This window comes from Corvus cornix, chromosome 1 (genome assembly GCF_000738735.6).
Source record: "Corvus cornix cornix isolate S_Up_H32 chromosome 1, ASM73873v5, whole genome shotgun sequence".
NCBI lineage: Eukaryota > Metazoa > Chordata > Aves > Passeriformes > Corvidae > Corvus > Corvus cornix.
The window spans coordinates 103,545,965-103,573,136 of NC_046332.1; the positions used below are offsets into that span (position 1 = coordinate 103,545,965).

The 27,172-nt window shown below is 40.4% G+C and overlaps 1 long non-coding RNA gene across 5 annotated transcripts in view; it reads right to left on the minus strand.

The window, feature by feature from the left end:
* Nucleotides 1–27,172, minus strand: part of LOC109143969 — a 69,819-nt gene that overhangs the window by 23,089 nt on the left and 19,558 nt on the right. For all 5 annotated transcript variants that reach the window (XR_002044434.3, XR_002044437.3, XR_002044432.3 and 2 more), the window contains exon 4: nucleotides 2,753–2,857. This is a non-coding gene — a long non-coding RNA (uncharacterized LOC109143969). The remainder of the gene's footprint in view (nucleotides 1–2,752; nucleotides 2,858–27,172) is intronic.

Genomic DNA, 27,172 nt, shown 5'->3' on the forward strand with positions numbered 1-27,172 from the left:
CTTTTAAACAGTACCTTTATTAAAAATAAAGTATATAACATGTAACATAAAAATAGTGTATACCATTTTTTTCTGATAATTTAAATGATGATTCTCTGAGACTGAGGTGAATATTTGGCCTCTTACTAGTGAGAAGAAGGCTGCTATCAGAACATGCCTTATACTTCCTATCTTCTCTCTTTTTCTTGTATTATTTTATTCATCAGATGCATGCTTTGCATGATTCCCAAAGTCACGACTGATTTGAAGTTTGTATTGCCTCTGTCTCTGGAGTTTAAGGTCCTTGGCCTAAAGTTTGATGTATTAAGAATTTTCAAGTATAAACAAAGGCAAAAGCAAAACTGACGTAACAGTAGCTGATTAACAGAAACACCATCCTGGAGATAACTCAGAACTTCAATGTATTAAAATCTGAGAGCTTTCCAAGTGAGAGTTTAAAAACCCCTGAACACAACTTCGGTGTACAAATTAACGTAAATTAGTACAGTATTTTAATGAGGTGATAGAAAGTTGCATTAAGAAAAAATATGGTAACTCTGGAAATAACTTAATGAGGGTTGTGTAGGATATGGATATAGATATATATGAGGGTGATAGATCACAATCTGAGCATAGGAAAAAAGCATATACAACCAACAAATACCAAAGTATTATGGAACTCACTATGAATGTATTTGGAAATTCCATTTAGTACTCTTAGTAAATACTAAAAACTAACTTTGCCTTAGGTGTTGAGACATGAAATGGGTGAAAAGTGTCCATTATCTTCTCTGGAGAAGCTTCTGAAATGAACTATTGAAAAATTCTTAAGCATTTGTGGGGGTTTTGCTATGGAACTATGAGTAAAATGAATTAGTCCCAAGGCTTGGAAAATTTATTCTGACCTATAAAACATATTCTGATCAGATTAAAAAGAAATATTAAATAGATTTCAATACTCTATTGAGGGATGAGGAAGAAAATGGGGTTTTACCTTTTTCTGGTCTTGTACTAGATTGAAAACTGTCTTCACAAGCTAAGGGCATTAGTGGGATTGTACCAAAATGTTTACAAAGCCAACTTCTCCCTACACCCTGAACTATAACCTACATACCACTAATGTTTTATTGGAAATTTAAGGAATTGTATGAAGGCATGGCACATACACTGTTCAGATGACATTGTCCTCAACTGGACAGAAACTAGGGCTTGTTTTCCAGTACTATGGCTGTAAGAAAGTGAGCAAAACCATCCGGAGATGCTCAGAGATCACCTGTACACAGGTATTCTCAGGGGTGTTTCAAGCCTAGGCCTCTGAAAGATACTTGACCCATAACATGAAGAAACAGGTCTAAAGCTGAGAAATGTTGAGAGCTGGACTAATTTTCACCTCCTTGTTGTAATTTCACAAAGATGATGTTTCAGTGTCATGTTTGAATGATCACCCAAACTCACAGGCTATTGGCCAACAAAAAGGAGTCCTTGCACTGTTGAGCTACAGAGTTTCAAAGGTGCTGCATGAATATTTTACAAGCTGCTAGATAACTATATGTTAATAAAGCCATCAAAATGCTATCATTATTATTATTTTTGTTGTTATTTGTAGAGATTAACATGCTAATTTGTGTCAGGTGGTGCTATTAAAGAGCAGTATAACTTGCAGAAAGGTTATGTATGCCCTGATGGTTCATTTAACAGAAATGAGGTTTATTATATCCCCTAAAAATAATTCAGGTAAGAACAACATAAAGGCAAATAGAGCAGGATATAATTGCTGTGTGGAAAGTGCTCTGCAGAACAAGGGCTCACACAATGTCAGCCCTTCCAAAGGCAAACTTTATTCCTGCTGGTGATGTCTCTCAGGGAGCAGGATGGCAGCAGAGGCTGGTGAGGGGGGAGTCTCGATTGTGCTGCTTAGGTTGGAGCCTCGGGCTGGCACTGGTGTGATAAACTGCAGTGTCTCAGATCACTGCTGGGCACTGCTGTCACGTTGCTGTACAGGGTGCGGCTGCTGGGAGGGTGGAGTGGATGAAATCCTTCCATTTAATAAGCTTGTTTGACATCAGCAATTATCAGCTCACTGCTGTGTGTGAAGCATTTTCCCTGTTCCAGCAGCTGGGGTGCTGTTTTACTGCTTGCTGCAGTGTAAAGATTAGATTGCTGTCTCTAGCACTGAGATGCTGCAGGCTGAATGATAACTATGGCAGGCTGTAAGGGTGATTCCTAAAGTGCTCCCAAGAGCCTCGTTGATTTATTTATATATTTTCCCCCTCAATGCTCACCCGCAGGAGTCTTATAGCTGGTGCAGCATCAACAATCACTCCAGGTCAAGCTGCATTAGCCCGAGTGCTAACCTTCTAACAGATTCAGATTTATGAATCCAATTATGGGGCTTTACAGCCTGTTTAGCTTTGTTGTTGCTGTTATTATGGTTATTTATTCCTGTCTGAGTTTAGCTGCACTGCAGCCCATTTCAGGGTAATTAAGGAGGTTCCTATTGATAAGATTTAGGCTCAACAATATAATGACAGGGATGCAGTATAAATTTTTCCTTTTGTCCTTCCTCCATCTGACAGCTGTTGGTGTGAGCCTATGGGCCTTGCAGGTCTCAGTATCCTTACTTCTTCACAACTCTGACTGCATTATATAACTTCTTAATTTTTTTCCCCCAAATCATTCTGACACAAAAGGGTAAAGAAAGCATTTATCTGTTAACCACATAGAACATTATAAAAGAGATCTTATCAGAAACAAGATAAGATTCTCTACTTACTCTTTAAAATGCTGCAGTTTCTTTCTTCCATCCAAACTCATCATTCAATGGCTTAGGGCTGACTCATGACTTCCATATGCTTAGGACTGGCAGGAGAGACTATGTCTGTACAAAGGGCAGAGAAAGAGATAATCAGATTTGTGATGCATGCAGAAAAAGTCTGTAGCATTTAAGATCTTTACCAAAATACTCCATGAGTCCAAGCAAGTTACAGTAAGCAAATTATCTTGGAAAAAATTATAGGATATCTAATTGAATTTTCTACCATGGCTTCCATCAATCTTGTAGAGTGTTCTGGGCTTGATAACAATTAAAGCTGGTGATTAATTGTCAGACATAAAGCAGCTGAGAAAATATATATAGAGACATATTGTAGAAAATATTGCTAAGTTTTTCTTGTTTCAGCTCTGAATGTTACCAGAGAGTTCTGTGAACAATTAGCATTCAAGTCAGAGAACATCTTAAATCTGCCAGGAAAGCCATATTAAGGGAATTTAAGTAATGATGGCCTACTATTAGGGAAAAAACCAGCTGGGGTTTTTTTCAGTTTTTCATACATTTATATGGTATAAACATCCTCCTCTTCTTGGTCACCTTTTGCAGTATAAATGTTTCTAAATTACCACGCTGATGTTTTCTAACTACCTGAGATCCCTTCTTTATGCCATCATCTGCCTCTAGACTAAAATACTCTATAGCTACATAATGAAATTTATGTGTTTACTCAGCCCAAATTCATGTGAACTAGTTCAGTGAAAACTAGGACTGGGCCCAAGTTTCTCTCTGAAATTAAAAAGAGGAGGTTGAACTTGAAAGGTTGGACTTTTGCATTTTTGTCATCCTTTTTAGGTTTTGAATAAGAAAACAACAATTCCAAAGAACAAACTGGCTAAACCTTTTCTGCATTTCCTTTGATATTCATACATGACCCTGTGAATTATGAAGCATGTGATGAGAGATTATTTTCTGCTGGGATCCCTGGTAGAATCATGCAGTTTGGATATGTCAGACCACTATGCTGACTAACACAAGAGACAAGACTCAGTAGCACAGACGATCGCATATTAATGTGCCTATGCAACTCTGGGAGTGAAGGTGATTCACCTATTGCAGTCCTGGAGAGATGGCAGCTAGAACATAACCATCTGCTTCTTTTTGCATAGAGATACATAGAAGTTTAGAGGATTTCTTGGACAAAGCTTTTCTTTAGTCTTGTGGAATTAATCACCTAATGGATAAAACACTTGATGGATAAAAAGGCAATTTAGGAAAGGCAAAATACCACATACCATTCATTCATTCTTTGAGGGGATGTAGGGCTCATAGAAGAATTGGACTAATTTTTAGCTGTTTTGATAAATGAAACATGAGGAAATGGAATAAAAGATGGTTTGGAGGGTTTCATTAAAAAGCAGAGAAAATATTATGGGACTAATCCTTAACTCAGGTTTGTCTGGTTCTCCATAGTAATGGAAACATGACAGTATTGTTGACATAGGTGTTTGGTACTTCTCAGCATCTGTAGATTCGAGATCTTCAAGCAAAATTAACACCACTGTTTTAGTTCATCTTCCTGGTGATATAAGCTCCATTTACATAAAAGAAAAGTTCTTTCTCTTTGGTGTGATCGTAATGCAGGCTCTGGCAAGGTTGGAAGGGTTGGCTCCATGATTTCACCCTATGGATTCTCTTGTTAATATTTATTTAGCAATACTTTCAAATTAGTAATTTTCAGCAATAGTTCTCCAAAGCAGAATAGAAACAATCTTCTCACAGTTCTCTGGGAGAACTGTTTTTACAAATGACAATCAGCTTGCAGCAATTATTTGAAAGTGTCCCTCTTTTCAGAACTGATATAGTTGTAACTGTGAGTACCATGACAATCAGCACCAGTAACAAGAAGTAACTCTAGCATGCCAATCCTTGCACTGCAAGTCAGTTGTAAACCAAGTTTACTTCAGGTTTTTCTGATACAGTATATTGTAAGTCCAGAAGAGTTCACTTTCATGTGCAACCTTGTGTTTCATTTACAATCAGTTCCCAGACCTAAAGTTCTGTTTTGTTTGTTTTTCTTTTTTAATCTTGAAGCAAAATGTAAGTGAAGCATCCTTGGTAAAACACCTTAAAAAGGAAAAATTTCCTGTGAGAGCAGCTGTGAGAAGCAAAGAATGCGTTTGGGAACTAGAACCAGTTGCATAAGATGGTTCTTCAACAAAGAATAAGTCATTATCTTCCTACTAAATCCAAATTCATCATTACTCCTTGCAAGGCATCATTTCCTTAACATACCTCTTCATTTTTAAGGCTGACATATCTTGACACGATGGCAGCTGATGATAGGATTAGGAATGATTAGTCAAGACAGTGTAACATCTGAATAAAGCTTTGACAGGGAGCCTGGACCCAGCATGCTGATATTGCACAAGCCATCTTGTTAGATACTGTGTTATGAAATACCCTTTTTGTTACATTTCTGATAAATATTATTATAAAAGACAAGCTAGGTATTATTTAGTGGTTCTTCATAGCAACCGCTCTTCGTGGGGTTTCAGCTGAAACATGCTCAAGCTGACAGTAGGGAGCCAGGACCTATTTCTGCGTGGGAAAGATCACAGTTTCGCTGTGCTGCCTTCCAGAAATAGCAGGGAAATTCGTCAAGATTTTCTGTACGTTCTCTCCTTTTCTCCTACATACAAACCCATGCAGCTTTCTGAGGATAGCAAGCTAAGCCAAAATGAACAGGGTGATGTAATGGTCTGTGATGCTGGGGTGAGGCAGGACCGACCCTGCATCTCCTGATGGCAGTGCATGGTCTGCTTGTTACATGAGAGACCTGTAAGCCTGGCCCAGTCACCATCAAGGCTAAACACCATGCCATAGGGTATCTGATGACACACAAACTCTGCCAGTTGTAAAGGTGTACTAGTTTGAAAACAAACCAGTGGGAGGCACCAAGTCAGAATAACAATTTAATGGAAATTAAAGAAAAAGGGAAAAAAAAAGGTAAAAGAAAACACTGTCAAACTGACAGAGTCAAGGTACAACCTGACACCCTGTTAGGCAGGGTGGTGGTAGCAGTCTGGTAGAATGGTGGCTGCAGTCCTCTGAAGCAGTGATCCTGTAGTAAAACAGTCTGCTCTTCCTCAGGAAGTCCAGTGGTGGCTGTGTAGCTCCTGTCCTCTGGAAATCCAGTGGGAAGCCGGTGTCTCTGGTGTTCAGCCTCAGATTATATCCACGATGGGATGCTTGGTTCCTCCCTCTGGGTGGAGCATCTCACCATGGGGTGATGAGTCATGAGGCAAAGTGTTGATTAGGCTCATTAACAGAAGATAGTCCGGAGGGAGTTATCTCTGAGTCAGGTGGCAGGACAATGATGGGCAATTAACAGAAAGATAGTCTGGGGGGAGGAGGCAAGGAAACACTGCCCCACCTGATTTCAACGGCTGATGGGGATGGTAATAGAATACACTGCAACCCAGGACAAAAGGATATCAAGGTGGCTGCTGTCTTACACCAGAAATGACCAAAAATAGAGTATGCTTGGTCCTGGGTACATGGCACAGGGGATGCTGAATGGAGATGTTGAAAATTCTAAAAATATGAAGATAATACCTTGATGTCTACTGTTGGAAAACATCTCCTTCCAGGATTATGTAGAATTCCACCAGGGGGATTTATAATTTAAAACATAAAAACACCTGTGTGCAGAAAATGAAGCCCATGTCAAAGATAAGCTAGAAAATATTATGCTCATGTGTGTAATACAAGATGATATTTCCGTGGGTTTATTTTCAAGTGTATTTTACTGCTTTTTTGTTGGTGTTGGGTTTTGTTTGTTTGTTGGTTTTGGTTTCGTGGTTTTTTTTTCTTTTTGTAATTAGGATTAGTTAAATCATGAGGCAATGGTGTATCAGACTGGTATCAGACTGGCTTACTTATCTTAATTTCTGCTGAGATCTAATTACATACTCCCCAGCTGGACTTTGCTGAGTGAAGAATTTGCTCATATGATGTTATGTACAGGGAGTTGTGGTTAAGTGCCAAGTAGAATCTAAATCAAAGTAATCATCAGGCTTTTTTTATACCTAGTTCTCTGTGTTAGGCAGAGATTCCAATTGCAGTAAGTCTGAGAGGCTAAAGCTTGGGGACATTCTGTTGTCTGTGGACTTCCTCAAAATCTCTGTGCAGGATGGATTCCTCTCCTCCAAATGTATGTAAAAATGCGTGGAGACCTGTGGCACTGTCCCGTCACTATGTCTCCTCAATAAGTACTGTGCAAGTGAATTTGAACAGGGTGAGTTTGCACCAACTAGAGGTAAAGTGAGGTTCAGAACAAGCAAACAGAAGTTCTTTTGCTTTCCCTAAACTCATGGACTTCATTAATGCAATGCAATGAGGCTGCAGGGCCTGGTCTTCTGGGAACCTCAATTTAAGTGGGAGCATCGCATGGAGATGCCACTGGAGTTGGAGCAAAAGGCAGTTTCAATGTCTGGAGCTTTGGGCATGTCTGAAGGTAATGTCAGGCTGCTTTTCTGAGGCCAGTGTTTCTCCTCCTTAATCATCATCACAGGCAGTTAAAATAGAACTGACTCCACTCTGTATTATTTTAAAAGGGGGTAAGGAAGATATCCTCAGTTGTTATCTAAACCTCGGTGGGGTGAGAATCCTATGCACTTTTGCGACATGAGCATGAGGCATCTTCATTGAGGCATTTCAGGTGCCCAGGAAATGGTACCTAATATTTTACTGCAACATCTTAGAATTTGCATTGCTTTCTAAAACATCTTTTTGTATGTTAAAAGTTATTATCAGAAGATGCAAATTTTATGTAGATTTAACAATAAAGCATATTGTAATTTATTATTTGAATTACCATAATAGCAGATGTTTTCCATGCTGTAGTGGCAGTGCAGATTTTATGTCCTTAACACATACCCATGTGGATGTAAATATTAAATCAGCTATACTGTTTTTCATATACAGCTGAGGAATCCAAAGACTAAATTTATTTAGTCACAGCTAGATTAATAATAATTAATAATAGTTCACAGCTAGATTAGTGGTCCAAGCAGCAGCCATATGCAGTGCTGGGTTGTGGATTACTTTACAAAGAATAGATGAAACACAACTCATTTCTCCAACAGCTGATGAGAAATGCAGATCAACTTACTTCTAAAATATTTATCAAATATACCTGTGGATAAGGCACATTCTCAAACAACCAACTCCTTCTGTAATGATGGGATTTATGCTTCTATTTGCAGCTTGGTATTTTGGCTCTGCTAAATTTGCCCATGGTTTCATGTTGCCACCAATCATCATATTATCTGAGCAATTTCCAGACAATAACAGGCAATTATAAATTCCTGGGAACAGGAACATTTCTGGGATGTTTCATTACAAATGGGAACTAACTTTAAATAACTCCTCACTAGTCTTTTAGATAAAATTCCTAAATCCAAGGATCCTTGAGCTGCAGACTCATAGCCACTCACTAGGGGTGCTGGTTGGAGTTTCCATCCCTATTTGACTCAGTTTTTTTTTCTTTGCAGGTAGGGGTTAAATATCGGTAAAGTAGAATTCTTTAGATGCCATTTGATGTATCTTTAAAAAATATTCCAGTATAAAGATTATGAGCAAGCTTGCTGCTGGTAAGGCTAGGTTTGTCTAACTTCTCTGCAAGCTCTGTTTGTGAACAGCTGTATAGTTTCATCTTGACCTCTCAATATTTTAATTTTAGTTTCAGCATGAAATCTGGCAAGCCTAATTGGTTTTGTGTTGCAGTTGCATTAGTCTGAGAGTGCACCAAAAAGACCCCATAACTGAACTTTATGAGAATGTTATCCTGCAACAACACACAGGATCACAGAACGATCAAGTTTGGAAGAGACCTTCAAGATCACCCAGTCCAACCATCAACCTTGGCCCATTCTGGACCTTCCTCCCAGGTGGGACTTCAGTCGCTTTGCCACTCAGGGGTGGATTAGGTGACACCTGGGGGCTTCCTCCACTGTGCAATGCTTGACAGATGCTGTGGGAATGGGGGACAGGGCACTGTCTCACCTGGGCGAAGTCTGACCCACCCCCTAACACACATTCCAAACACCCCAAGATGTCTCAAACCAGATTACTCTGTCCAGTCTCTGACAGCAGCTCGCAAGCCACTCTTCCCCCACCCTGTAGCACTGCTGTGCTACACCGCTGTTGTTGTGACCCAAGTGCAGGACCCAGCACATCATGTTATTGAACCTCATGCAGTTGTCCTCAGCCCATTGGTCCAGTCTGTCCACATCCCTCTGTAGAACCTTCCTACCCTCCAGCACATCAACACTCTTTCCCAGCTTGGTGTTGTCTGGGAACACACCGAGGGTGCCCTGGATCCCCTCATCCAAATCAGTGATGCAAATATTAAACAGGGCTTCCCCAGCACCAAACCCTGGGGAACACCACTTGTGACCAGCCACCAGCTGGATGTAGCTCCATTCACCACCACTCCTTGGGTTCAGCCATCCAGCCAGGTTTTTGCACAGTGAGAGTACAGCCATCCCAGCCATGAACAGCTAGTTGCTCCAGGAGAACACTGTGGGAAACAGTGTCAAAGGCTTCACTGAAGTCTAGATAGACAAGATGCACAGCTTTTCCCTCATCCACTAACTGGGTCACTTTGTCGTGGAAGGAGGTCAGGTTGGTCAAGCAGGACCTGCCTTTTGTAAACCCATGTTGGCTGGGCCTGATCATCTGATTGTCCTGCACATGCTGTGTGATGTCACTCAGGATGATCTGCTTCATGACCTTCCCTGTTACTGAGGTGAGGATGACAGGCCTGTAGTTACCAGGATCATCCTTCCAACCCTTCTTGTAGGCAGGCATCACATTTCCTAACTTCCAGTCACCTGGGAGTTCTCTGGTTAACCAGGACTGCTGGTAAATGATTCAAAGTGGCTTGTCAAGCTCTTTTGCCAGCTCCCTCCTTACTCTCAGGTGCATCCCCTCTGGGCCCATTGATTTGTAAGTGTCTAATTGGCATAGAAGGTCACTAACCATTTCCTCTGGATTATGGTGAATGATGAGATATACGTAAGTAACCAAGACACTATTAAAAAACAAAAGTGTTTTCAAATGTTTGTGTTCAAGCTGGCAGTCAAAGGAAATAGGTCTCAAATGGCAAGACATTTTTTGCTACCGCTATTCTGGGGTAGAAAATAATGAAAATCAACAAACCAAACCAACTAGCAAGCAATGCCCCTGTATTGAATAAGGCTAAGGGTGCTGTCAAAGAAGAGCTGTTCAGAAATCAGAAAGGAAAGATCTACCTGGAAGAGCTGTGTTGTAAAGGAAATGTTAGCAGAACTTTCAGAACAAGTTCACACTTGTGTGTGCTTTCAAGATAGAATATAGAACAGAAATCAGCAGCACCAGAAAGTTAGTAATGCTTTCTTACCCATATTGTAGATGTGTTAAGAGACTGAGTCAGAGGTTGTTGCAAACCTGAAATTTAAGGATACTTCCTTTCTGAGAATTTTGGCTGGTTAGAAATGATCTTAAAAATAGATACAAGACATGGTTTTTTATAGAATGTTTTCAGCTGCAGGAGAAAATTTGGAATGCTTCATAAGTATGTTAAGACAAACACAAATGAAGGGGAAGATATTGGATCTCTTTGCTTTTTCAGTGCACCCAGGGGTTACACCTGCACAGTGTCTCCGGTATAACTGTGTGTATGTTAACTGCATCTTTTAAAAGTATGTCAGCAAGTATTGAACTGCTTCCCTTTGATCACCAAATCCACTAAGTTTTACCTGGCTAAGTAAGGATGTCTGCTTCCTTGACAAAGATGTTTCCTGTTTGCATGAGGCTTTTAGCCTCTTAATCTTTAGGGACTCTAGGGAGGCAAAGTAGTGTTCTGCATCAATAACCCTTCACATCAAATATCTGTCAAGAGAAGTACCTGAGGTGCTTGTTCCTGCTGCAAATATTCTTTAGTTTTTCTGTCCTTGCCTTGACTCTCAAGGTTCTTCTGTTTGCCTTCTGCTCTTCTTTGCCCAGATATAGCTGCTAGGATTGACATTTCCAAAATTATGATTCTGTAATAGGGCTTTCATGGATCGGTGTGTGAGGAGGGTGCTTGACTTTATGTTGTCCTATGATAATAGGATCAGCTTTAGTGGATGTGTGATGGAGCCAGTGAGGAGTGGTGTCCCTCAGGGGTCTCACTGGGACTGATACTGTTCAACATTTTTGTGGGTGACATGGACAGTGGGATTGAGTGCACCCTCAGCAAGTTCACTGACAACACCAAGCTGTGTGGTGCATCCTACATGCTGGAGGGAAGGAATGCCATCCAGAGGGACCTGGGCATGCTTGAGAGATGGGCCCGTGCAAACCTCCAGATGTTCAATGAAGTGAACTGCAAGGTCCTACACCTGGTTTGCAGCAATCCCAGATACACCTATGGGCTGAGAAAAGATGTGACTGAGAGCAGCCCTGCAGAGAAAGACTCAGGGGTGATGGTTGATGAAAAACTCAACATGAGCCAGTAGTGTGCACTTGCAACCCAGAAAGCCAAACAAATCCTGGGCTACATCAAAAGAAATGTGGATAGCGGGGTGAAGAAGGCAATTTTCCCCTTCTACTCTGTGCTTGTGAGACCCTACCTGGAGCATTGTGTACAGTTCAGGTGCTCCCAATATAAGAAGGACATGGAACTGCTGGAGCAAGTCCAGAACAGGGCCACAAAGTTGATAAGGGGTCTGGAGCACCTCCCCTATGAAGACAGGCTGAGAAAGCTGGGGCTGTTTAGCCTGGAGGAGAGAAGTTCGCATTGAGACCCCATAGCAACCTTCCAGTATCTGAAGGGGGCCTACAAGGAAGCTGGAGGGCAACTCTTCATCAGGAACTGTAGTGATAGGACAGGGAGTAATGGGTACAAACTGAAAGAGGGGAAATTTAGGTTAGGTCTATGGAAGGAATTCTTCACTGTGAAGGTGGTGAGATGCTGGAACAGGTTGCCCAGGGAGGTTGTGGATGCCCCAATGCTGGCAGTGTTCATGGCCAGGTTGGATAAGGCCTTGAGCAACCTGATCTAGTGGGAGGTGTCCCTGCCCAGGGCAGGGGGGTTGGGACGAGATGATCTTTAAGGTTGCTTCCAACCCTTAGCATTCTATGATTCTGTTAATAAAAGGGCTGTATTCCTGCATGAGGTTTTTCAAGAGACAAGCTGTGTTACTTAGCAGTGCAAAGGGGAGGCACGACTGTGACCCACCACCTGTACTGAGGAACATGGTGGTAAACAGGGGCTGCTCAAAGAGCAGGAAGCTCGGGTGCAGAGTAGAAGGGTTGCTAGAGGGCCAAGAAAATCTATATTGATTCTGAAGCTCCTTCTACTGCTCTTGGACATACTTGGGTGACTTCTGAGGCAGGGGACATTAGAGGAATAAAAGAGGTCAGCCACCAAGGTACTTTGGGAGGCATTACACAGCATATGCAAAGCCCATATGTCTGAAGGAGTTTCTGAAGGCCACCTGCAGTCCTAGGAAGAAGCCAGATGCTTTCCTGTTTCTGTACAAAAGCAACCATGGTATATCTTAATGTCTTAAGATAATTACATTCTATTTACCTTTCATTTTAAGAGAAATTGCCTCCACAGTTTTATTCTCTTCTGTTCGTATGACAGCTTATGTGAATGAAGCCTTCTTCCCATTTCCCTGCCATGATGCCACCCCTTTGTACTTTATCCCCCTTTCTGTCTTGAAAGAGCACTGTTTTTTAATTCTCTGCCTGTAAAAACTGACTTTGTTCTACTTTTTGTCAACAAAAAGTAGGGTCTAACAAAGAAGTGCTGTTACTAACATGGCAAATGCAGATTATTTTTAGCTATAACAGCAACAACAACTAGGCATTCATATCTATTAAATGCTAAAGTATAAAATAAAAATTGTTTTACTGCAATCCAGTGTAAAATTAAATTTGTTCATTTTGCTTGCAACACTTTTGATGCTATCCACATCTATGAAATGATACTGGTTAGATCCACTATATCATTAGCAAAATTCCCAGTTAATTGAGGAGATCCAAGCTTTCACTTATCACTCATCCCAAACAATCGAAAAAGGAAATATAACCAAAGTGGAGAAAACAGGATTAAAATACATACATATTTTCTTTTAAATTGTAATCAAATTTAAGGATTTAGTCATGAATGGTTGAATTGGAATATCCACTTTTGTTTTATTTCCTTTAATGAGTGTTGATGCTTTTCAACTAAAATTCCAACATGGGGAATTTGTTGTTACAAAGGAAGCTTATTCAGATAGATAATTTACAATGGGATAGTTCTCAATAGAATTAACAAATAGTATAATGTCAGATGCACAGGGAAGTTATTAGAATGATTGAAAACAGTCAAAGAATTTATATACATTCCATGGATAAGAGATAAAACTAGAACATCCTTTAATTTGGTGTACTTTTTATATGTTCCAGTGATGAGAATACCTTCATTTAACAATCAGATGATGTACAATGGTTTGTATCTTTAATTTATTACTTATGCACTCCTCAATACCTTGTTCCTTACTTCATTATAAATTATTAGACAAGTAACACTAATGAAGTTAGGTATATTGATTATGTGTAGAAAGATTTCATTTTGTTTGATGAAAAATTATTTACAAGCAAAATTGTGATGAACGGGTCGGCTGTGAGCTTCATGGGCTTAGTCATAGTCCTTAGTTCTTAAAACAGTTGAAGATCACACTTTGTGGAAAAAAAATGAGTTGTTCTGCTTCTGTGTCTAAGCCTGCAATATCATCTGGGATTTAGATGCCATTTCTCCCATTTTTTTTGGCCTGGAACTGATTTCCAGCGATTTGAATTAATGTGGAGTTATTTGAAAACTTCAGTTTTACTTGAAGGGGTTTTTTTATTTCCTATTAAACAAGTAAAGGAAAAGCATTTTGTCTTTCTTTAGAGGCTGATGCAAATATCTTGTGTATTTCCAGTCAGTGTAGCTTTCTTGCTAAACATCCAAGTATTCTTTTTCAGAGGCATTTAAGGGGGAAAAAGTAGCTTTAAGTTTGTGCTTCTTCTAGAACTACAGTTTAGGTGCCATCCAATTTATCTGTTCAAGAAACAGATAATAGTTCATGCTATTTTGCACTTGTTCAAGTTCATCTGTACACAATCCTGAGATGACTATTTCAGCTGAAAAAGGATGTGAAGACTTTCTGATTCAGACTTTGGGGAGAGGGCAAGGCACACATAGAGAATGTCTTCAGTGGCAAAACTTACACATTCACTATCATAAACATATATATCCATTTATCTATTAAAAGTTACACACAGACACACACAAAAGGCAGTTCTATCATATTTATATTGCATACTTTCATGCAACAAATAATTTGTGTGTGCTTATTCCTTCCAGGGCTGTAGCCTTGAGTCTTTGTTGTGTATCAACCTTTCTCCATGCAAATTTACCACAAACAAGGTGTCATGACCTGGCCCTGAAGGTGAGGGTACCTCAGGTTCTTGTTAATAGGTCCCCTGGGGCAGATTAGAGTGAATTTTCAGTGTTTATATGTATATTCACTCTTGGATTTCTGAGTAGCCAGTGGCTTCTTTTGTAGTCCTTTAAGGGCAGCACCCAAAATGGGACAAACTGCCTTTTCTTTGCCAGGTGTCAGTTTACATTCTCTTGCCAGAACTGTAATTTCATCCACCTCTGCTTGTGGGTCATGCCGAATGTTATGAGCCCAGGCCATACTGGGAGGAGAAAAATTATCATTATGATTTCCTCACGAGGGGAGAGTCCCCACTAACTCTCCCTCAGCAGTAATACCCTTCAGTCAGCCACCGGGGGTCAGTGTCTTTCTCCCCACTACCCTCTCTGAGGGTCAGCTTGACCTTCTCCCAGAGAAAATCTTGCAACAGGTCCAGGTCATGCCAGAAAACCCAACAACAGCTTTGGACCACATCAATCACTCCTCCTGGGATCCTGTAATGTCCCAGCCTGTTCAATAGGTTTAGGGGAAGATAATTTGATTTACTCTGGGCAGTGCATGGGAGAAACAACAATTCTCAGGAGATTCAGTAACAAGCTGTTCATTAACCCAGAGAGGATTAATATTCCTATTTACTTTCTCCGAGAATTGGCTTGACTTTGTCATGGAGAAAACCTTACAACAGATCTGGCTTACACCAGAAAACCTTTAAACAGGTCTGATGTGCCTAGGTCATACTGAGAGAGAAAAATTATAGCAGTGGGGAGCAGTGGAGATCAGACATATCCTGGGTTGTCATGATCTTCTGCCAGAGATTTCAGCTGTGACTGAAAATCAGTCCTCCTTTATCCAGAACTCTGGCTGTTATCCCTGTAAGAAAACCTTCTCACCACTCTTCAGAGTAATCCTCCAATTTAATGTTACAACCCACACCTGAAGGCAAAGGTAACTGAGGTTCTTGTTAGCAGATCCCTTGGGGTGGATTAGAGTGCATTGACATGAAATGACAGGTGTTTACAAATATATATATAGGGTAGGTTTATTTCAACACTGGTCTACCTTGTCAACAACCCACTTCTGTTGCAAAGCACCATGAAGTTTGACATCTGGTGATGCTGGAAGAGGTACAGGCACATAAAGAAATAACAGTCTTGCATTCTAATTAGCAGAAGCCGTGAGTGGTGAGGATAACAAGAAAAGGATGACAGAGCAACACATGTAAAGGATGCTATTGTGAGCAACTGAGTGGTTCTAAATAATTTCAGGGGCTGTGGGAAGTTTCGCAGTTGACTGCTGTTTGATTGATGCTAGTGAGCATTACAGGAAAACAACCTGAAGAAACAATCCTGGAACAAATTGAAGAACAAACTAATAGAGAGGACAATTATCCTCAATGTGTGAAGGAATATTTTGTTATGCTAATGGTTCCTTGAAAAATGGCAGCACTAAATAAGCTAATGGTTGAAAAATAATGACAGATAGCAATGAATCCTCAGACTAAGTACAGAATGTAAGCAGCCCACAGCAGAACTGTGTGTCAAGTATTCAGATCTCCCCTGTGATCTAGAAAGAGAGACACCCTAAGGAAACAGTTACTGCCCATAGGAAAGTAGTTGATGAGCATTGACCAATCTGGAAAAATCTCAGTTAAACAAATCATAGAAAAATCCTGCTCAAGTACCTCCTAGTCTTTCAACCTGAGGAATTCACAGTGTAGGCAATAACAGGTGTTCTTGATCTGTTGATTTGACAGTCAACACCACGAGACTACAGAGATCACTTCTATACCAGTCCATCTGTTGAGATAAGAATTTGTGCTTCTAGTTGTGTACTGCCTCTGCCATAAGTGACTTCAGGAAATCTCAAAACACATTTTGAGCCAAATTCAAATCAGAGGGTGGATTAGACCTCCCTGGAAGTCTGAAAACAAGAAAAAAAATCCTCTGCTTAACTTTCTTGTGTAATTCTAAGATTTCTTACCTGCCACCAAAGACAGTACACATTGTAATAATAATAGGCAGCGATATGGGATACACATCATAAGGTCACCCCAAGACAACATCAATAAGTAATTTTTGTGTTAAAGAATGATGCAATTCTTGTATCCAGTCCCAGAAACAAGAAAAGGCCAATGAATATATGAGAAATATGTGAAATGATGAGGAGGTATACTTACAGCTTTTTACCAGCTAGGCTAGTAGTTTAATGCCTTAGAAAGCCTCAGGCAGCCTAGAGAGGTAGCACAGGCAATCCAGCATTTCAGTAGCTCTAAAAGTGGCAAAATGGTAGCTGCAAATCTAGTACCAACAGCAGAAGCAAAGAGGGAGAAATATAGCTCTTAGCTTGCCTAATTTCCTGCAATTAGAAGCTTTCAAAGAAACAGAAGCACACAAATGCTCACAGAAAGAGTTGCAAAGCCAAAAGAGGGCAGGCCTTCCCCCTTGGTCCTCTCTTTTATTTGGAGAAGGGGAAAGGACAAAGGGGTTCGGCTTGGGGAGGGGGAGGGGAAGCTCGGAGCAGGCAGCAACAAAATAGGGACCTCTGTCCTAAGTAATCTACTGAATGAACAGGACTGAATGAAGCAGCAGAAGTTGCCTTTCGAATGCTGGCAATGCCTGGGGACGGTGCCTGGATCCTCACTTACGGGATCAACACAGGTTCCCTGGTTTGTCCATTGAGAGCTTTCTGGAACAGATCCAACTTTGAAAGAAGGTGATTACCATGAACAAAAAGTTTTTCCAGACTGATCCAAAATCAGACAAGACTGTCATTTTGAGCTTCTTCACAGACAGGAATTATTATAAATAGAATGGCCCAAACTGCAATAAGGACAGTTCTATTTAATTTTTTTATATTAGTTTTGCAAAGCATTTAGTTCATGCCCTGATATACATTTATGGTGAAATGCTGTCTCAAGTACTCAAAAATAGTATGTAGGATGTTAAGGATGAATTACTAATGACCTTTCATTTAGTCTGGTTCAAGAAGTACTTAGATTATCATTCTTTTGTGAATGACAGGTTCATGAAAGTGTCTGACAGGTACTTCCAACCATAATTTTTATCCCATGTTTTAACATGTACGTATATATTATGCTGATAAAACTTTCATTGACTTCTATGGGAGCACTGAAATTCTGCATTTCTACTAAATCTCAGCTTCAGAGTTGCATTCATGTAGATTAAAATCTTAAACTCCCAATGACTCATTAGATGTAAGATGAAACCTTCTCAGGGGTTTTTGAGTTTTTTGGACTTATGTGCATATATGCTTATGGGGATGAGTCAAATGCTATAACTTTTGAATATTTAGAACAATCTTGCTCTTGAACTTGGGAAAATTTTGACATTGAAGTTTCATGTTATTTAAGAAAAAATACAAAAAGGAAAAGTAAATAGAAAAAAAAAAGAACATTAGAAGTGTCACACTGTGTGAAGTGCATGCATGTACCTGGAATTTTGTTATGAAGGCATTTGACAAAACCACTGTGAAAACTTCTGTCAGTGATTTTATTCTCTTCCATGCTCTTAGAGCCACACAAATTGCACTGTCACTTACAAAAATGTCATGCCTGGCATTCACCAAGTAGTATTTTATTATCTGTAGCTCAGGTAGATTTATTTATTATTCTGAAGAAGACTGGAAAAATTTTCTGTTGGAAATGCATGAGTATGGGAAAGTTTTAGTTTTTTAAACTCCAGCCATTTTGGAGTTATTGAAATTTATACAATGTACTGCTATCTTAATTAGAGTGATGTGTGTTGCTGCAATTGCTGACCTCTGCCAGACATTCACAGGTGAAACTTCTTACCAGTTCGTCACTCAAAAGACAAGTCCGCTAAGGGAAATCAATTTAATTCTACTCATCCACAAACATCCTCCTTGGAAATGAGTACTTCCTCCTGCTTGGGAGAGATTTTAACCTTGTCTATATTCTTTTAATCCCTTGTCAGTTTAATAGGTGCATTCCCAGGTCTGTGTGCCACATGCCAATTACTTTCTCAGCCCTTTAACTGGCAAGTAAAATACAAGCTGAGTATTTTCATTTCCCCATGAAGGAGTCTGTTTCCAGCATCACCCACCTTCTGAGAAGTCCTCCCAGCCATCTTTGGACTGGGAATCCCACTGGGTACCTCTTCTCCCTAGTGACTACCCCCATCAGCAAATGTCTGAGCAAACCCAGGCACTGCTGAACCCTGAGGGGGTGTGCTGTGGAACAGGACAGGGCCTGTCAGTATGTTAGAACAGCTCTGGGATGGCTCCCAGGTGACTTCCTGAAGCTGTAGCTGATAAAGTTTTTCCATCAGGTTCCTTTCATCTTTGTGCCTGTGAATGGCTCTACTCCTGCTAATGTTAATGGTCCTGCTTTTTCTGACAAAGAAAATTCTGTCATTTCTCCCACTGTTGCTCTTTGTCTTTCCACTTCTTCTGAAATCTGTAGCGGTTTATACTCTTTCCTAGATTTTTTTTTCATCTTTTTCATATTTTTTCATCCTGGAAAATTTATGCTTAGATTCTCAGCTGTTCTTCTCTTTCTCCATGTTGTAGTGCCTGCTGCTGAATAAAAAAAGTATCCCTGTTGATTTTCTGGCTCCATTTCTTCTCACCCCTTCCCTGAGTACCTGTTTCTTCTTTCCAGGATTTCATGCCCACGGAATGTTCAGAGACTGAATAGAGAGCATTTAGTGACTCACATGCTGCTATGTAAGGCAGCAGATGCTGGTGTAAGATGTCAGCAAAAGTGACTGAATGCTATAACTTGTTTGGTCACCTCAGGCAAGTCATCTCTCTTCTTTGTTTCATCTCTAAAATGGCTTTAATAATACCTAATGCCTTTTTGATTTATGGATGGAAAACGATGCACAATCCAGCTGTATATTACTATTATTGTTGTTGTTATTATTACTATTATTATTCCTGCCGTCTAATTTTTCCCTTTAGCTCCTTCCAGTTAAATTAATGTGTATGTCAACATCCTAAAAGTACATGCAAATTTACCAATAAAGAGCATCTTGTTCTTATGAGGTCCATCTTTCACAATACAAATCTAAAAGGTTAAAGGAATAGCTACCTTTGTGATACTTTCCTTTTAAGGTACATAGTTAATATTCAGATGCCAGCTGTTAGTCAGCCAAACTTTTATTCTGAGAATCCTTTTTGTGAGGAGTTAGGAAACAACAAAACACATACTGGATATTTGGAATAATGATGCCAACTGGATTCTTTCTCCTATAGTGAGTGGTAGGTTGTTTCTCTTTCTAATCCAATGAGATTGAGAGCTGTACCTGATATGAACGACTGAGATACAGACCCAACTGAGTAACGTTTATCAAGAAAAACGTGATCCTCTTTCATGTCAGTGTCAGACATTGAACTGCACTGAAGAATTCAGGATGTAACTCATACAGCAGAGTTGATTCACTAAGCAATGGTTTCAATATACTGAGGATTGGTATTTTTTTTTAAGAAACTTGTATGGCAAAACCACTAAAAGCAGGTTAAAAGTTGCTTAATGGAGTCCTGATTTTCTTTCATTTTTATTTATCCCTGCTCTCCCAAACAGCACCATTTGTACTCCTGATTTCTGGCTGGATATATGGGAACATAGAGTGAGGTAAAAAAAAAACCCAGGCATTTCTGAACAATTAAGGTGGAATTTAGGTCAAGCCCATAATTTAAAAAAAAAAAAAAAAAGGATTAAACCACTTAGGCTTTGGCAAGCTTTTAGCCTCAGAAGAACCTGCAGTTCTGATCCTGACCATGCATCTCATCCCCTGACTTACATGTGAGCCACAGGTGAGACTTGCAAACCCTCAAGTCCTTTGAGTGCCCTTTGAGTGACCCAACCTTGTGACTCCCCCCCAGACAATTCAAGGTCACCACAGTGCCATACACCATGCCACACTCATGTCCCAGGGATAAAGTCTATCTGCCTGCTAGTTTCAGAGCATGAGCACCCAAGGAGGGGGAGGTGTGGGTTATGGTCCTTGCTGCTCACGATGCACTCAGCTAAGGAGTTAGACTCCCTCTTGGTCTCCTGGTTTGATGAATCTTGCATTCTTGGATGCACATCTTCAAAGAAGCTTTCAAAGTTAGTTTCTGTCTGGATTTCCTCTACAGGAGTTGTGTATTTGAATGCCCTTAACCAAAGACTAACTGGACCTCTGTTTCATGTACACCAGGTGAGTGGTTCAACTAGTGGGTCACTATCCAGCACGAAGGGAGTCTCCATCACTTTTGGAAGTCTTCTGAAATGGGCATCTAAAGCACTTCAGCTCATACCACGGTTTTCAGCTATCATCGGACTCTCACATAAGCATGTCATATCTACATACAAACATCTATCGTCTACCAAGAGATGGAAAGATTTTTATAGAATTTTGACGCAAGCCACTGTATCTGGGAGAGGACCAGTGCTGCACCTCCCCAAGTGTCTGCAGCAGATCCAAAGACCTCTGGAGTCCCAATCCACAGCTGGCAACCCTCAGGAGGGGCTGTAGAGCCAGCACGCAAACACCCACAAACCCAGGAGCGATGACGAGCCCGAACCCAAGTGGCTATGTCACCCAAGTGGCTACGTCACCCAAGTGGCTATGTCCAAGCATGCACACCAAAGATGAAGAGACAGAGAGGGGTCTTTTGTACGGGTTCTGAAGCGTTTATTCCAGCAGAGGGTCCAGGGACAAAAGACATTAGCAAGGGAGGGTCCAGGAGTTTTATAGGGGTGCAATTAACCAATCCAGTGTGGGCAAAGGGGAGGAGAGAATACAAGCAGACCAACCAGAGACAAGATGGGAGGGAGCAGGGAGGGAGGACCAATGGGGGGGTATCGAAAACCGGAGAACTTTCTAGAACTATACTTATTCAACAGGGAAATATTTATTCAAAGCGTCATACATAGAACGGGGTGGGGAAATGATGAACCAATTGTAACTAAGTAATCAACACAAGGGTCTGTGGGTGCTCACCTTAACCACCATGGGAGATACCAAACTGAGCCAGCCCACCATGAGTTTAATGCTGCAGTTCGGCCCTGCGGCAACTCAGGCAACTCGGGCAGCAGCAGCCACCACTGCAACAGAATTTATGTTTGGATTTTGGTCTGAATCCTGGTTTAATTTTAAGGTATTTTTTTCCTATTCACTGGAATATAGATGTCCCGTTTATTTCTTCACAATGCACTCCTCCTGGATTTGTTATCCTGAAAGAATGAGTTAAGACACTGCACATCATTCTGCCTAAATAACTCCTTTGTATTTGGTTCTTTAATCTGGACAACTGAGAATATGTCTTTAAAGCAGTTTGTTACAAACCACTTCAAATCTACATCCCACATAGTTCATTAAATGCTGAGTGATGAACACATCACACATTTATCCAAAATGACCTCTCTAATTAGCAGCTGTTAAAGAGCTGTCTGATCTCCTCCAGTTATCTGGACGTACAACAGCACATGCCTGTGGTCTCAGGTCTTGTTAGTTCTGTTTCAAACAATTTCTTCAGTCATCAGTAAAGTCAGCAGGAATTAAGGCAGCTCAGCATTTTGAAAGATCATGCTACTTCTGTAGGTGCTCAGATGTGCCACGCATCCATGTTTGACCCAAATTCTAGGATGAAAGTCCTGATAGCCACGGCTCTCCACCCCAGCATATACCATTAGGAGTACGGCAGAGCTTGTCAGTGCTTGTGAAGCTCCCCTTTGGATTGTTTATGACTTTGGGCAGCTCTCCACCTGCCCGTATGAATGATAGTGCAGTAACACAGCCATGAACATTTATGGTACAAATGATAAATCCAATTAAAAAGGAGACAGTGAAAGCCCCATGCCATGGCAATGCTCCACGTGAAAGAGGCATGTACAATATGTTACTGAAAGAAACTGTGGAATGAAATTAGGAGACCTATGAATGTATTTTTGAGGCTTTTTCCTTTGTCCATTGACTGCCACTTTAGATCAAGGTTACGAAATCTATACAAGGCAGATACTGAAACTTCTCTATAATAATCCATGATTGTTTTGGTTTTCCATGGCAGTATACTGATGGGCGGCATATTTATAATCTCAGAAGCAGGCACTAATTCAGTATCTCACATCCTCTCTGTTTAGCAGTGTTTACTTTAAACCCATGGTTAAGTTCAACTGAATGCATTGGTTGAGAACTCAGCATCTGTCAGAAAGATGTTACTGGGTCTAGCTGGACTTTCCATCTGACCCAGAACATCCATTCATTTATTCTCAAGTACGTTTCTAAATCAGGAAAATGCACTGTATTTTATAAAGACCATATGGAGCCATTATTAATGTGCCATAATTCTTATTTATTAAATACCAGCAAAAGTATTCAATAGCTGCTTCGCTTAGAAGAAACACTTCTATTAATTTTTTTTTTATTTTTCTTTTTTTTCTATAGAATTTTGCATCAAGTGGTCTTTTACAGACTGTGTTGTTGAAGGCAGATGAAATGATGAATCCTGCAAATCAGGCATACCAAATTTGCTGCCTCTGGATCTCTTCCATTTGTTCATGTTTTTGCTTAATCTGTGAACAATATTCTGATGTGAGGTGCTGCATATGTTTTGCGTGTAGGTAGCGGCTGGATAACAATTACAGGAGGGCAGCTCACCAACCCAATTGGCAAGTGCTAAATTGAATAGGATATTCAAAAGCAGGAATAGAAATATTTTGGTTCAAAGTTTAAGTTATTGAAGTATACCATTTGGCACCAAAAGTTTTTTTTAAATCATTTTTCTTACTCTGCAGTCATGAATCATTCCAGCAGTGGGTATATGCACTAGTGATTCCAGCCACAAACTGCTGAACTTTGATGTTGGCTGATGCAAAAATGTAGCTATTACAGTGATTTGACATCAAGCTCCATACCTTGAGTAGACACCACCACCCCATTTAAAACTAATTCCTCAGGAGTGACATCTCATGCACAGGGATTATGAGTCATTAAATAATCATTTGGTAACACAGTGCATCCCTTGCCTCTGGAAGTGGTGTTCAGCACGGTGCCTACTCAATTAATCAACCTTAAAATAATAGTTTCCACTCTTCTAAATTACACTTCCCTTCTTAAGTTTGTAGAAAGGGATCATTTAACTAGAACATGATTTTAAAGGTAGAAATGAGCCTGGGCAATGTAACTGGGGTTCAGATGTGAACTCTGTCAAAGCGCTGAATGATTGGATCTGGTGCAAAATGCTCCTTTATGGCTGACTTCAACTGCTCTGCTGGTGCAAGTCAGAAGGAAAATCATCAGATGGAGCTCCCTGATGACCTGTCCTTCAGAAGGAAACCTGTGGAGCATGGAAATGTCTTGTGGGGAGCTTCAGCTACCCTCACTTGTTTTAGTGGCCTTTTGGGGCTCTGAGCATCAGGGAGCATTCCAGTGCAGTTGGGGTATCCCTGATTGATGACCACTTCTGGACTAGACTGTGCTTGTCCATGAAGGAGGAGAAGTATTTACTTACCACATGTTGGGGTTCCTCCTCCCTGGCGTGGGGTCCAGGGGGAGGGGACCCTGGAGTAGAGGCACGGCCTACGGGGTTTCCCTACTGCCTGGTCAATCCCATTCCCCGTTGGTTGTTTTGTGTTCCCCTGCACGGGGAGGGCCCTCTGGTCCCATGATTGTGGAGTTCCTCAGCAGATCCTGGCCATGCAGCTGGAGAATAAAGATCTCTGAAACTTCTATCAAGAATCAGTCCCTATTGCTTTCCACGGGCCTTGCTGTCTATACGTGTTGCAGGAGACCCCACCGCAACATTCACATATGATTGTCCCTTTGCCTTTATGGTGGGACTTTTTTTCCCCCTGAATTTATCTGTTTAAAAGTAGTTATCTGTTGTCTATGCTTACTCTATAATCAAGGAAAGAGATAGAAGGGTTGAGTAGTCCTCTGGGGACACTTATCTTTGTTTCCAGTGACAATAGAGAAAACTGGAGGAGCCAACTACTTTAGGCTATCTTCTGCCAATTAAGATAGGAAAGATAAACCCCACTGTAATGTACAAATCATATTCCATCTGCTCATTGGCATTTTGTTCTTCCAGTGAAACAGGGCAGAATTTTGACAGAACATTTTTCATGAAATGTTTAATTTGTCCTGTACCAGTTGTAATCTATTCTCAGAGAGGGACCCCATGATCAGCTCTGACCTCCCTTAGAGGAAGGATGTGGGACTTTACTGGGTGAATTTGTTCAAGTATTAGACTGCATCTTTTAGAAAAGCTACCCCAACTGGATTTAAAGGTATGAATAATATGGATCTGGTATTTTTGCCTGAATGGCTGGAGTCTCAGCTTCCAGCTGTAGTATCTTTCCAAATCTTTGTCAGCTGGTTGGATATCCCTCCATCATTGACTTGTTTTCCCTTATAGATGCTTTGACTGAATTCAGCTCAGGTCTTAGCCCTTTTTTGATAAGCTTAATCAATTCAGGTCTTTGAATCATTCATTTTAGGATTTGTTTCAAATCTTTTTATATTTATCATGGTTCTAGTCTGATTCCTTGTCAAAATGTGGATACTGTCACTGGACTGTATCCTGTGCCAATTTTGCAGATGATAGAATTTCCCCAGTCTGTTATCCCTCTTGGCTACAACATTTTACTGTAGCTCATACTCAACAGATTATCCACTGTGGTTTGCAAATGGATTTCAGAATTATCATTTTCTAAGACTAAGTTTGCTATTCTATAAGGATGACATCTGGCTTCTTGTCCTGTTTCTGCATTAAACCATTTTAAATTGCACAGATTTTGCCTTCACCTTTTTTTTTTTTTTGCCAGCTTCTTGCACATAATGTATTCCCTGCTTCATTTGAAATTCCTGTGGTATCTGTACACCCACAAGCTTTATCAGTAACACTTTCATACTGAGTCATCAATAAAAACATTACATGGCATGAGGACACAGACAGATTCTGGGAAAGCCAAACCGGGACACTGCAACTTAGTAGATCCTTGGCTTACAATCCAAATCCTACCTTTTAACTATTTCTGTAATTCCAGACATGTGGTTTATGAAACAGAAGTGTCTGTTTGAAAAACACAAAGTTCCCACTTTGAAGTTGTACCAGCTTCTCTTTGCATCCAGTTAGTTGTTCATGATACATGACTCATGAGGCACTCCTTTGTCAAAGTGACACTGAGATACTTCAAAGAAGCTTTGACCTGCAGTGGCTGGATGTGAGGGACAAATACCTGGCTGTGTGCAGGTTACAGGTGTGAAGTTTGCAGCCCTTCTCCTTGCCATTGCTTGGGATGCTTTTTACTGGGTATATCCAGGTGAAAATACAGCATTTTTTTCACAGACAACACCGGCTAAGTACTTTTTTGTTATTGAATCAAAGACTACTGTGAAATAACCCTGAGCATCTTTTGAACTTTGCTGCAGTGTCCTGGTGACAAAGCACAATTGGGGTCTTACAGCCTCTAAATAATCACACAGGGAAACTGTGTTTAAAGATACACCTCTCTTACAGACACTGTGTTCACATTTAAAAGGTCACAAATCTCAGAGGTTTTGAGATTTGGGTGCTGTTTGGGGCTTGATTAATTAATGTGCACATTCCTGCAGCATAAAAATCAAACCAGTTTTTACTGTATGAATGGTAGGGATAAAACATTCAATTCACAGAAAGACTGACATCAATTCACTTCCTTATTAGTGACATGGTAGAAGGTCAGAGGGCTAGTGATGTATGTTTCCATTGTCAGTTTTTGCTGTAATAAAGACAGATAGTCATACTGTTGTGCTAAAAAACGGCTGGTATTGGAAATTGTTACGAGGAACACTTTGTGTTAAGCTGCTTTGATTTTTTTAATTGTGAGAAGACATGTCTCTGAAAATTTATAGAAATTCCTCATTATCCAGAAAAAGGAGAAACTTTGCAGTCTCCAGTATCTTAGATTTAATCTCTCTGTTTAAAGTTCCCTACTGGTGACATTTATTTTTCTCTGTTTTAACACATGCTTCCTTTCACCAACACTATCTTCCCATCAGGAATCAAAGCAAATCCAGATGGCTCAAGAACAGATGGCTTATGGTTTAAGAAGCATGGGTCAAATTCAGCCATGCAGTGTACCAAGTTCACAGGAGCGCTCTTCTTACATCTAGAGATTTGGAGAAGCTGAATAATGATTTTTCCCTGCTTTGCTATTGTAAGGCTGTGAAAGTCAGCATGTATGAGTGAAACCAGAAGGTGCTATAGGAGGGAAAGTTCTACATGCTTCACTCAAGGAAAAGAATGAACTTCTCATATGGTAACAAGGCACAATGTAGCAGTTGCAAAGCCATATATCTGAGAAGTATTTCAACAATCTACTTTGCTCTGAAATTTGAACGAGACTCCTGGAAGAAGTCTGATAATCAGTGCTGGAGACAGCCAAGGTGTTTCCAGGGAAGAAGAGAAATGGAGATCTAGCAACCTCACTATTCAACATGACATGTACATTGTGCCAGTAAAGCACTTTGTTTTGGAATACATGTAAGGATAGAGTCCACTCAGTATTTTTTTTATCAGTAAATCCCCACTGCAATACAGTCAGGAGTGTTATCCCTATAATTTAGGTGAACAAAGAAACAGAGAGAATTAAAGCAATCTAGTCTTTCAAGACCATGCAATACAGCAGTACATGGAAAAGAAACCGTTTACCATATTTTTTAATCCTCAATAGCTTTTGCAGAAAGGGATAGTTTTGAGAAGGGAGCTTGATGGATAGAAGATTCAAAGGTAGTCTTACTGACTTAAACTTTGTGAATATTTGGCTTCTCTCCTTTCAAAGACTTTCTCTTCCCTATGTTTTGGATTCTTCTCGGCACTCCAGGAGTGGTCTCACCAGTGCTGAATAGAGGGGAAGGATCACCTCCCTTAACTTTGCCTGATGATGCCTAGGGCACTATTAGCCTTTCTT